Source organism: Myxine glutinosa, chromosome 3 (genome assembly GCF_964187855.1).
Source record: "Myxine glutinosa chromosome 3, kmMyxGlut1.1, whole genome shotgun sequence".
Classification (NCBI taxonomy): Eukaryota; Metazoa; Chordata; class Myxini; order Myxiniformes; family Myxinidae; genus Myxine; species Myxine glutinosa.
Genome location: NC_136263.1, coordinates 102,281,940 through 102,294,869, shown reverse-complemented (window position 1 = coordinate 102,294,869; position 12,930 = coordinate 102,281,940).

Genomic DNA, 12,930 nt, shown 5'->3' with positions numbered 1-12,930 from the left:
TGTTGAAAAAACAGTTTTCGCACTTGTGTTGGTGCAGGAAACCACTTTTGCACTTGTATTAGTGTGGAAAAAACACTTTTTGCACTTGTGATAGTGTTGAAAAACCACTTTTCGCACTTGTGTTAGTGTTGAAAAACCAGTTTTCGCACTTGTGTTGGTGCTGGAAACCACTTTTGCACTTGTATTAGTGTGGAAAAAACACTTTTCGCACTTGTGTTAGTGTTGAAAAAACCACTTTTCCCACTTGTGTTGGTGCAGGAAACCACTTTTGCACTTGTATTAGTGTGGAAAAAACACTTTTTGCACTTGTGATAGTGTTGAAAAACCACTTTTCGCACTTGTGTTAGTGTTGAAAATCCACTTTTCCCACTTGTGTTGGTGCAGGAAACCACTTTTGCATTTGTATGAGTGTGGAAAAAACACTTTTTGCAATTGTGATAGTGTTGAAAAACCACTTTTCGCACTTGTGTTAGTGTTGAAAAACCACTTTTCGCACTTGTGTTGGTGCAGGAAACCACTTTTGCACTTGTATTAGTGTGGAAAAACCACTTTTCGCACTTATGTTAGTGTTGAAAAACCACTTTTCGCACTTGTGTTAGTGTTGAAAAACCACTTTTGCACTTGTATTAGTGTGGAAAAAACACTTTTTGCACTTGTGTTAGTTTTGAAAAACCACTTTTCGCACTTGTGTTGGTGCAGCAAACCACATTTGCACTTGTATTAGTGTGGAAAAAACACTTTTCGCACTTGTCTTAGTGTTGAAAAACCACTTTTCGCACTTGTGTTGGTGCAGGAAACCACTTTTGCACTTGTATTAGTGTGGAAAAAACACTTTTTGCACTTATGATAGTGTTGAAAAACCACTTTTCGCACTTGTGTTAGTGTTGAAAAACCACTTTTCGCACTTGTGTTGGTGCAGGAAACCACTTTTGCACTTGTATTGGTGTGGAAAAAACACTTTTTGCACTTATGATAGTGTTGAAAAACCACTTTTCGCACTTGTGTTAGTGTTGAAAAACCAGTTTTCGCACTTGTGTTGGTGCAGGAAACCACTTTTGCACTTGTATTAGTGTGGGAAAAACACTTTTTGCACTTGTGATAATGTTGAAAAACCACTTTTCGCACTTGTGTTAGTGTTGAAAAACCACTTTTCGCACTTGTGTTAGTGTTGAAAAACCAGTTTTCGCACTTGTGTTGGTGCAGGAAACCACTTTTGCACTTGTATTAGTGTGGAAAAAACACTTTTTGCACTTGTGATAGTGTTGAAAAACCACTTTTCGCACTTGTGTTAGTGTTGAAAAACCAGTTTTCGCACTTGTGTTGGTGCAGGAAACCACTTTTGCACTTGTATTAGTGTGGAAAAAACACTTTTCGCACTTGTGTTAGTGTTGAAAAACCACTTTTCCCACTTGTGTTGGTGCAGGAAACCACTTTTGCACTTGTATTAGTGTGGAAAAAACACTTTTTGCACTTGTGATAGTGTTGAAAAAACACTTTTCGCACTTGTGTTAGTTTTGAAAAACCACTTTTCGCACTTGTGTTGGTGCAGGAAACCACTTTTGCCACATGTATTAGTGTGGAAAAAACACTTTTTGCACTTGTGATAGTGTTGAAAAAACACTTTTCGCACTTGTGTTAGTGTTGAAAAACCACTTTTCGCACTTGTGTTAGTGTTGAAAAACCACTTTTGCACTTGTATTAGTGTGGAAAAAACACTTTTTGCACTTGTGATAGTGTTGAAAAAACACTTTTTGCACTTGTGTTAGTTTTGAAAAACCACTTTTCGCACTTGTGTTGGTGCAGGAAACCACTTTTGCCACATGTATTAGTGTGGAAAAAACACTTTTTGCACTTGTGATAGTGTTGAAAAAACACTTTTCGCACTTGTGTTAGTGTTGAAAAACCACTTTTCGCACTTGTGTTAGTGTTGAAAAACCACTTTTGCACTTGTATTAGTGTGGAAAAAACACTTTTTGCACTTGTGTTAGTTTTGAAAAACCACTTTTCGCACTTGTGTTGGTGCAGGAAACCACATTTGCACTTGTATTAGTGTGGAAAAAACACGTTTCGCAATTGTGTTAGTGTTGAAAAAACACTTTTCGCACTTGTGTTAGTGTTGAAAAAACACTTTTCGCACTTGTGTTGGTGCAGGAAACCACTTTTGCACTTGTATTAGTGTGGAAAAAACACTTTTTGCACTTGTGATAATGTTGAAAAACCACTTTTCGCACTTGTGTTAGTGTTGAAAAACCACTTTTCGCACTTGTGTTAGTGTTGAAAAACCACTTTTCGCACTTGTGTTAGTGTTGAAAAACCACTTTTCGCACTTGTGTTAGTGTTGAAAAACCACTTTTGCACTTGTATTAGTGTGGAAAAACACTTTTTGCACTTGTTAGTTTTGAAAAACCACTTTTCGCACTTGTGTTGGTGCAGGAAACCACTTTTGCACTTGTATTAGTGTGGAAAAAACACTTTTTGCACTTGTGATAGTGTTGAAAAACCACTTTTCGTACTTGTGTTAGTGTTGAAAATCCACTTTTCCCACTTGTGTTGGTGCAGGAAACCACTTTTGCACTTGTATTAGTGTGGAAAAAACACTTTTTGCACTTATGATAGTGTTGAAAAACCACTTTTCGCACTTGTGTTGGTGCAGGAAACCACTTTTGCACTTGTATTAGTGTGGAAAAAACACTTTTTGCACTTGTGATAATGTTGAAAAACCACTTTTCGCACTTGTGTTAGTGTTGAAAAACCAGTTTTCGCACTTGTGTTGGTGCAGGAAACCACTTTTGCACTTGTATTAGTGTGGAAAAAACACTTTTTGCACTTGTGATAGTGTTGAAAAACCACTTTTCGCACTTGTGTTAGTGTTGAAAAACCACTTTTCGCACTTGTGTTGGTGCAGGAAACCACTTTTGCACTTGTATTAGTGTGGAAAAAACACTTTTTGCACTTGTGATAGTGTTGAAAAAACACTTTTCGCACTTGTGTTGGTGCAGGAAACCACTTTTGCACTTGTATTAGTGTGGAAAAAACACTTTTTGCACTTGTGATAGTGTTGAAAAAACACTTTTCGCACTTGTGTTAGTTTTGAAAAACCACTTTTCGCACTTGTGTTGGTGCAGGAAACCACATTTGCACTTGTATTAGTGTGGAAAAAACACTTTTCGCACTTGTGTTAGTGTTGAAAAACCACTTTTGCACTTGTATTAGTGTGGAAAAAACACTTTTTGCACTTGTGTTAGTTTTGAAAAACCACTTTTCGCACTTGTGTTGGTGCAGGAAACCACATTTGCACTTGTATTAGTGTGGAAAAACCACTTTTCGCACTTGTGTTAGTGTTGAAAAACCAGTTTTCGCACTTGTGATAGTGTTGAAAAACCACTTTTCGCACTTGTGTTGGTGCAGGAAACCACTTTTGCACTTGTATTAGTGTGGAAAAAACACTTTTTGCACTTGTGATAGTGTTGAAAAAACACTTTTCGCACTTGTGTTAGTTTTGAAAAACCACTTTTCGCACTTGTGTTGGTGCAGGAAACCACATTTGCACTTGTATTAGTGTGGAAAAAACACGTTTCGCAATTGTGTTAGTGTTGAAAAAACACTTTTCGCACTTGTGTTAGTGTTGAAAAAACACTTTTCGCACTTGTGTTGGTGCAGGAAACCACTTTTGCACTTGTATTAGTGTGGAAAAAACACTTTTTGCACTTGTGATAATGTTGAAAAACCACTTTTCGCACTTGTGTTAGTGTTGAAAAACCACTTTTCGCACTTGTGTTAGTGTTGAAAAACCACTTTTCGCACTTGTGTTAGTGTTGAAAAACCACTTTTCGCACTTGTGTTAGTGTTGAAAAACCACTTTTGCACTTGTATTAGTGTGGAAAAACACTTTTTGCAATTGTTAGTTTTGAAAAACCACTTTTCGCACTTGTGTTGGTGCAGGAAACCACTTTTGCACTTGTATTAGTGTGGAAAAAACACTTTTTGCACTTGTGATAGTGTTGAAAAACCACTTTTCGTACTTGTGTTAGTGTTGAAAATCCACTTTTCCCACTTGTGTTGGTGCAGGAAACCACTTTTGCACTTGTATTAGTGTGGAAAAAACACTTTTTGCACTTATGATAGTGTTGAAAAACCACTTTTCGCACTTGTGTTGGTGCAGGAAACCACTTTTGCACTTGTATTAGTGTGGAAAAAACACTTTTTGCACTTGTGATAATGTTGAAAAACCACTTTTCGCACTTGTGTTAGTGTTGAAAAACCAGTTTTCGCACTTGTGTTGGTGCAGGAAACCACTTTTGCACTTGTATTAGTGTGGAAAAAACACTTTTTGCACTTGTGATAGTGTTGAAAAACCACTTTTCGCACTTGTGTTAGTGTTGAAAAACCACTTTTCGCACTTGTGTTGGTGCAGGAAACCACTTTTGCACTTGTATTAGTGTGGAAAAAACACTTTTTGCACTTGTGATAGTGTTGAAAAAACACTTTTCGCACTTGTGTTGGTGCAGGAAACCACTTTTGCACTTGTATTAGTGTGGAAAAAACACTTTTTGCACTTGTGATAGTGTTGAAAAAACACTTTTCGCACTTGTGTTAGTTTTGAAAAACCACTTTTCGCACTTGTGTTGGTGCAGGAAACCACATTTGCACTTGTATTAGTGTGGAAAAAACACTTTTCGCACTTGTGTTAGTGTTGAAAAACCACTTTTGCACTTGTATTAGTGTGGAAAAAACACTTTTTGCACTTGTGTTAGTTTTGAAAAACCACTTTTCGCACTTGTGTTGGTGCAGGAAACCACATTTGCACTTGTATTAGTGTGGAAAAACCACTTTTCGCACTTGTGTTAGTGTTGAAAAACCAGTTTTCGCACTTGTGATAGTGTTGAAAAACCACTTTTCGCACTTGTGTTGGTGCAGGAAACCACTTTTGCACTTGTATTAGTGTGGAAAAACACTTTTTGCACTTGTGATAGTGTTGAAAAACCACTTTTCGCACTTGTGTTGGTGCAGGAAACCACTTTTGCACTTGTATTAGTGTGGAAAAAACACTTTTTGCACTTGTGTTAGTGTTGAAAAACCACTTTTCGCACTTGTTAGTGTTGAAAAACCACTTTTCGCACTTGTGTTGGTGCAGGAAACCACTTTTGCACCTGTATTAGTGTGGAAAAAACACTTTTTGCACTTGTGATAGTGTTGAAAAACCACTTTTCGCACTTGTGTTAGTGTTGAAAAACCACTTTTCGCACTTGTGTTAGTGTTGAAAAACCACTTTTCGCACTTGTGTTAGTGTTTAAAAACCACTTTTCCTACTTGTGTTGGTGAAGGAAACCACTTTTGCACTTGTATTAGTTTGGAAAAAACACTTTTTGCACTTGTGATAGTGTTGAAGAACCACTTTTCGCACTTGTGTTAGTGTTGAAAATCCACTTTTCCCACTTGTGTTGGTGCAGGAAACCACTTTTGCACTTGTATTAGTGTGGAAAAAACACTTTTTGCCCTTGTGATAGTGTTGAAAAACCACTTTAAGCACTTGTGTTAGTGTTGAAAAACCACTTTTCGCACTTGTGTTGGTGCAGGAAACCACTTTTGCACTTGTATTAGTGTGGAAAAACCACTTTTCGCACTTGTGTTAGTGTTGAAAAACCACTTTTCGCATTTGTGTTGGTGCAGGAAACCACTTTTGCACTTGTATTAGTGTGGAAAAAATACTTTTTGCACTTGTGATAGTGTTGAAAAACCACTTTTCGCACTTGTGTTAGTGTTGAAAAACCACTTTTCGCACTTGTGTTAGTGTTGAAAAACCACTTTTCGCACTTGTGTTAGTGTTGAAAAACCACTTTTCGCTCTTGTGTTGGTGCAGGAAACCACTTTTGCACTTGTATTAGTGTGGAAAAAACACTTTTTGCACTTGTGATAGTGTTGAAAAAACACTTTTCGCACTTGTGTTAGTGTTGAAAAACCAGTTTTCGCACTTGTGTTGGTGCAGGAAACCACTTTTGCACTTGTATTAGTGTGGAAAAAACACTTTTTGCACTTGTGATAATGTTGAAAAACCACTTTTTGCACTTGTGTTAGTGTTGAAAAACCACTTTTCGCACTTGTGTTAGTGTTGAAAAACCAGTTTTCGCACTTGTGTTGGTGCAGGAAACCACTTTTGCACTTGTATTAGTGTGGAAAAAACACTTTTTGCAATTGTGATAGTGTTGAAAAACCACTTTTGCACTTGTATTAGTGTGGAAAAAACAATTTTTGCACTTGTGATAGTGTTGAAAAACCACTTTTCGCACTTGTGTTAGTGTTGAAAATCCACATTTCCCACTTGTGTTGGTGCAGGAAACCACTTTTGCACTTGTATTAGTGTGGAAAAAACACTTTTTGCACTTGTGATAGTGTTGAAAAACCACTTTTCGCACTTGTGTTAGTGTTGAAAATCCACTTTTTCCGCTCGTGTTGGTGCAGGAAACCACTTTTGCACTTGTATTAGTGTGGAAAAAACACTTTTTGCACTTGTGATAGTGTTGAAAAACCACTTTTCGCACTTGTGTTAGTGTGGAAAAAACACTTTTTGCACTTGTGATAGTGTTGAAAAACCACTTTTCGCACTTGTGTTAGTGTTGAAAAACCACTTTTCGCACTTGTGTTGGTGCAGGAAACCACTTTTGCACTTGTATTAGTGTGGAAAAAACACTTTTTGCACTTATGATAGTGTTGAAAAACCACTTTTCGCACTTGTGTTAGTGTTGAAAAACCAGTTTTCGCACTTGTGTTGGTGCAGGAAACCACTTTTGCACTTGTATTAGTGTGGAAAAAACACTTTTTGCACTTGTGATAGTGTTGAAAAACCACTTTTCGCACTTGTGTTGGTGCAGGAAACCACTTTTGCACTTGTATTAGTGTGGAAAAAACACTTTTTGCACTTGTGTTAGTGTTGAAAAACCACTTTTCGCACTTGTTAGTGTTGAAAAACCACTTTTCGCACTTGTGTTAGTGTTGAAAAACCACTTTTCGCACTTGTGTTGGTGCAGGCAACCACTTTTGCACTTGTATTAGTGTGGAAAAAACACTTTTTGCACTTGTGATAGTGTTGAAAAACCACTTTTCGCACTTGTTAGTGTTGAAAAACCACTTTTCGCACTTGTGTTAGTGTTGAAAAACCACTTTTCGCACTTGTGTTGGTGAAGGAAACCACTTTTGCACTTGTATTAGTTTGGAAAAAACACTTTTTGCACTTGTGATAGTGTTGAAAAACCACTTTTCGCACTTGTGTTAGTGTTGAAAATCCACTTTTCCCACTTGTGTTGGTGCAGGAAACCACTTTTGCACTTGTATTAGTGTGGAAAAAACACTTTTTGCACTTGTGATAGTGTTGAAAAACCACTTTTCGCACTTGTGTTAGTGTTGAAAAACCACTTTTCGCACTTGTGTTAGTGTTGAAAAACCACTTTTCGCACTTGTGTTGGTGCAGGAAACCACTTTTGCACTTGTATTAGTGTGGAAAAAACACTTTTTGCACTTGTGATAGTGTTGAAAAACCACTTTTCGCACTTGTGTTAGTGTTGAAAAACCACTTTTCGCACTTGTGTTAGTGTTGAAAAACCACTTTTCGCACTTGTGTTAGTGTTGAAAAACCACTTTTGCACTTGTATTAGTGTGGAAAAAACACTTTTTGCACTTGTGTTAGTTTTGAAAAACCACTTTTCGCACTTGTGTTGGTGCAGGAAACCACATTTGCACTTGTATTAGTGTGGAAAAAACACTTTTTGAACTTGTGATAATGTTGAAAAACCACTTTTCGCACTTGTGTTAGTGTTGAAAAACCACTTTTCGCACTTGTGTTAGTGTTGAAAAACCAGTTTTCGCACTTGTGTTGGTGCAGGAAACCACTTTTGCACTTGTATTAGTGTGGAAAAAACACTTTTTGCACTTGTGATAGTGTTGAAAAACCACTTTTCGCACTTGTGTTAGTGTTGAAAAACCAGTTTTCGCACTTGTGTTGGTGCTGGAAACCACTTTTGCACTTGTATTAGTGTGGAAAAAACACTTTTCGCACTTGTGTTAGTGTTGAAAAAACCACTTTTCCCACTTGTGTTGGTGCAGGAAACCACTTTTGCACTTGTATTAGTGTGGAAAAAACACTTTTTGCACTTGTGATAGTGTTGAAAAACCACTTTTCGCACTTGTGTTAGTGTTGAAAATCCACTTTTCCCACTTGTGTTGGTGCAGGAAACCACTTTTGCATTTGTATGAGTGTGGAAAAAACACTTTTTGCAATTGTGATAGTGTTGAAAAACCACTTTTCGCACTTGTGTTAGTGTTGAAAAACCACTTTTCGCACTTGTGTTGGTGCAGGAAACCACTTTTGCACTTGTATTAGTGTGGAAAAACCACTTTTCGCACTTGTGTTAGTGTTGAAAAACCACTTTTCGCACTTGTGTTAGTGTTGAAAAACCACTTTTGCACTTGTATTAGTGTGGAAAAAACACTTTTTGCACTTGTGTTAGTTTTGAAAAACCACTTTTCGCACTTGTGTTGGTGCAGCAAACCACATTTGCACTTGTATTAGTGTGGAAAAAACACTTTTCGCACTTGTCTTAGTGTTGAAAAACCACTTTTCGCACTTGTGTTGGTGCAGGAAACCACTTTTGCACTTGTATTAGTGTGGAAAAAACACTTTTTGCACTTATGATAGTGTTGAAAAACCACTTTTCGCACTTGTGTTAGTGTTGAAAAACCACTTTTCGCACTTGTGTTGGTGCAGGAAACCACTTTTGCACTTGTATTGGTGTGGAAAAAACACTTTTTGCACTTATGATAGTGTTGAAAAACCACTTTTCGCACTTGTGTTAGTGTTGAAAAACCACTTTTCGCACTTGTGTTAGTGTTGAAAAACCACTTTTCGCACTTGTGTTGGTGCAGGCAACCACTTTTGCACTTGTATTAGTGTGGAAAAAACACTTTTTGCACTTGTGATAGTGTTGAAAAACCACTTTTCGCACTTGTTAGTGTTGAAAAACCACTTTTCGCACTTGTGTTAGTGTTGAAAAACCACTTTTCGCACTTGTGTTGGTGAAGGAAACCACTTTTGCACTTGTATTAGTTTGGAAAAAACACTTTTTGCACTTGTGATAGTGTTGAAAAACCACTTTTCGCACTTGTGTTAGTGTTGAAAATCCACTTTTCCCACTTGTGTTGGTGCAGGAAACCACTTTTGCACTTGTATTAGTGTGGAAAAAACACTTTTTGCACTTGTGATAGTGTTGAAAAACCACTTTTCGCACTTGTGTTAGTGTTGAAAAACCACTTTTCGCACTTGTGTTGGTGCAGGAAACCACTTTTGCACTTGTATTAGTGTGGAAAAAACACTTTTTGCACTTGTGATAGTGTTGAAAAACCACTTTTCGCACTTGTGTTAGTGTTGAAAAACCACTTTTCGCACTTGTGTTAGTGTTGAAAAACCACTTTTCGCACTTGTGTTAGTGTTGAAAAACCACTTTTGCACTTGTATTAGTGTGGAAAAAACACTTTTTGCACTTGTGTTAGTTTTGAAAAACCACTTTTCGCACTTGTGTTGGTGCAGGAAACCACATTTGCACTTGTATTAGTGTGGAAAAAACACTTTTCGCACTTGTGTTAGTGTTGAAAAACCACTTTTCCCACTTGTGTTGGTGCAGGAAACCACTTTTGCACTTGTATTAGTGTGGAAAAAACACTTTTTGAACTTGTGATAATGTTGAAAAACCACTTTTCGCACTTGTGTTAGTGTTGAAAAACCACTTTTCGCACTTGTGTTAGTGTTGAAAAACCAGTTTTCGCACTTGTGTTGGTGCAGGAAACCACTTTTGCACTTGTATTAGTGTGGAAAAAACACTTTTTGCACTTGTGATAGTGTTGAAAAACCACTTTTCGCACTTGTGTTAGTGTTGAAAAACCAGTTTTCGCACTTGTGTTGGTGCAGGAAACCACATTTGCACTTGTATTAGTGTGGAAAAAACACGTTTCGCAATTGTGTTAGTGTTGAAAAAACACTTTTCGCACTTGTGTTAGTGTTGAAAAAACACTTTTCGCACTTGTGTTGGTGCAGGAAACCACTTTTGCACTTGTATTAGTGTGGAAAAAACACTTTTTGCACTTGTGATAATGTTGAAAAACCACTTTTCGCACTTGTGTTAGTGTTGAAAAACCACTTTTCGCACTTGTGTTAGTGTTGAAAAACCACTTTTCGCACTTGTGTTAGTGTTGAAAAACCACTTTTCGCACTTGTGTTAGTGTTGAAAAACCACTTTTGCACTTGTATTAGTGTGGAAAAACACTTTTTGCAATTGTTAGTTTTGAAAAACCACTTTTCGCACTTGTGTTGGTGCAGGAAACCACTTTTGCACTTGTATTAGTGTGGAAAAAACACTTTTTGCACTTGTGATAGTGTTGAAAAACCACTTTTCGTACTTGTGTTAGTGTTGAAAATCCACTTTTCCCACTTGTGTTGGTGCAGGAAACCACTTTTGCACTTGTATTAGTGTGGAAAAAACACTTTTTGCACTTATGATAGTGTTGAAAAACCACTTTTCGCACTTGTGTTGGTGCAGGAAACCACTTTTGCACTTGTATTAGTGTGGAAAAAACACTTTTTGCACTTGTGATAATGTTGAAAAACCACTTTTCGCACTTGTGTTAGTGTTGAAAAACCAGTTTTCGCACTTGTGTTGGTGCAGGAAACCACTTTTGCACTTGTATTAGTGTGGAAAAAACACTTTTTGCACTTGTGATAGTGTTGAAAAACCACTTTTCGCACTTGTGTTAGTGTTGAAAAACCACTTTTCGCACTTGTGTTGGTGCAGGAAACCACTTTTGCACTTGTATTAGTGTGGAAAAAACACTTTTTGCACTTGTGATAGTGTTGAAAAAACACTTTTCGCACTTGTGTTGGTGCAGGAAACCACTTTTGCACTTGTATTAGTGTGGAAAAAACACTTTTTGCACTTGTGATAGTGTTGAAAAAACACTTTTCGCACTTGTGTTAGTTTTGAAAAACCACTTTTCGCACTTGTGTTGGTGCAGGAAACCACATTTGCACTTGTATTAGTGTGGAAAAAACACTTTTCGCACTTGTGTTAGTGTTGAAAAACCACTTTTGCACTTGTATTAGTGTGGAAAAAACACTTTTTGCACTTGTGTTAGTTTTGAAAAACCACTTTTCGCACTTGTGTTGGTGCAGGAAACCACATTTGCACTTGTATTAGTGTGGAAAAACCACTTTTCGCACTTGTGTTAGTGTTGAAAAACCAGTTTTCGCACTTGTGATAGTGTTGAAAAACCACTTTTCGCACTTGTGTTGGTGCAGGAAACCACTTTTGCACTTGTATTAGTGTGGAAAAACACTTTTTGCACTTGTGATAGTGTTGAAAAACCACTTTTCGCACTTGTGTTGGTGCAGGAAACCACTTTTGCACTTGTATTAGTGTGGAAAAAACACTTTTTGCACTTGTGTTAGTGTTGAAAAACCACTTTTCGCACTTGTTAGTGTTGAAAAACCACTTTTCGCACTTGTGTTGGTGCAGGAAACCACTTTTGCACCTGTATTAGTGTGGAAAAAACACTTTTTGCACTTGTGATAGTGTTGAAAAACCACTTTTCGCACTTGTGTTAGTGTTGAAAAACCACTTTTCGCACTTGTGTTAGTGTTGAAAAACCACTTTTCGCACTTGTGTTAGTGTTTAAAAACCACTTTTCCTACTTGTGTTGGTGAAGGAAACCACTTTTGCACTTGTATTAGTTTGGAAAAAACACTTTTTGCACTTGTGATAGTGTTGAAGAACCACTTTTCGCACTTGTGTTAGTGTTGAAAATCCACTTTTCCCACTTGTGTTGGTGCAGGAAACCACTTTTGCACTTGTATTAGTGTGGAAAAAACACTTTTTGCCCTTGTGATAGTGTTGAAAAACCACTTTAAGCACTTGTGTTAGTGTTGAAAAACCACTTTTCGCACTTGTGTTGGTGCAGGAAACCACTTTTGCACTTGTATTAGTGTGGAAAAACCACTTTTCGCACTTGTGTTAGTGTTGAAAAACCACTTTTCGCATTTGTGTTGGTGCAGGAAACCACTTTTGCACTTGTATTAGTGTGGAAAAAATACTTTTTGCACTTGTGATAGTGTTGAAAAACCACTTTTCGCACTTGTGTTAGTGTTGAAAAACCACTTTTCGCACTTGTGTTAGTGTTGAAAAACCACTTTTCGCACTTGTGTTAGTGTTGAAAAACCACTTTTCGCTCTTGTGTTGGTGCAGGAAACCACTTTTGCACTTGTATTAGTGTGGAAAAAACACTTTTTGCACTTGTGATAGTGTTGAAAAAACACTTTTCGCACTTGTGTTAGTGTTGAAAAACCAGTTTTCGCACTTGTGTTGGTGCAGGAAACCACTTTTGCACTTGTATTAGTGTGGAAAAAACACTTTTTGCACTTGTGATAATGTTGAAAAACCACTTTTTGCACTTGTGTTAGTGTTGAAAAACCACTTTTCGCACTTGTGTTAGTGTTGAAAAACCAGTTTTCGCACTTGTGTTGGTGCAGGAAACCACTTTTGCACTTGTATTAGTGTGGAAAAAACACTTTTTGCAATTGTGATAGTGTTGAAAAACCACTTTTGCACTTGTATTAGTGTGGAAAAAACAATTTTTGCACTTGTGATAGTGTTGAAAAACCACTTTTCGCACTTGTGTTAGTGTTGAAAATCCACATTTCCCACTTGTGTTGGTGCAGGAAACCACTTTTGCACTTGTATTAGTGTGGAAAAAACACTTTTTGCACTTGTGATAGTGTTGAAAAACCACTTTTCGCACTTGTGTTAGTGTTGAAAATCCACTTTTTCCGCTCGTGTTGGTGCAGGAAACCACTTTTGCACTTGTATTAGTGTGGAAAAAACACTTTTTGCACTT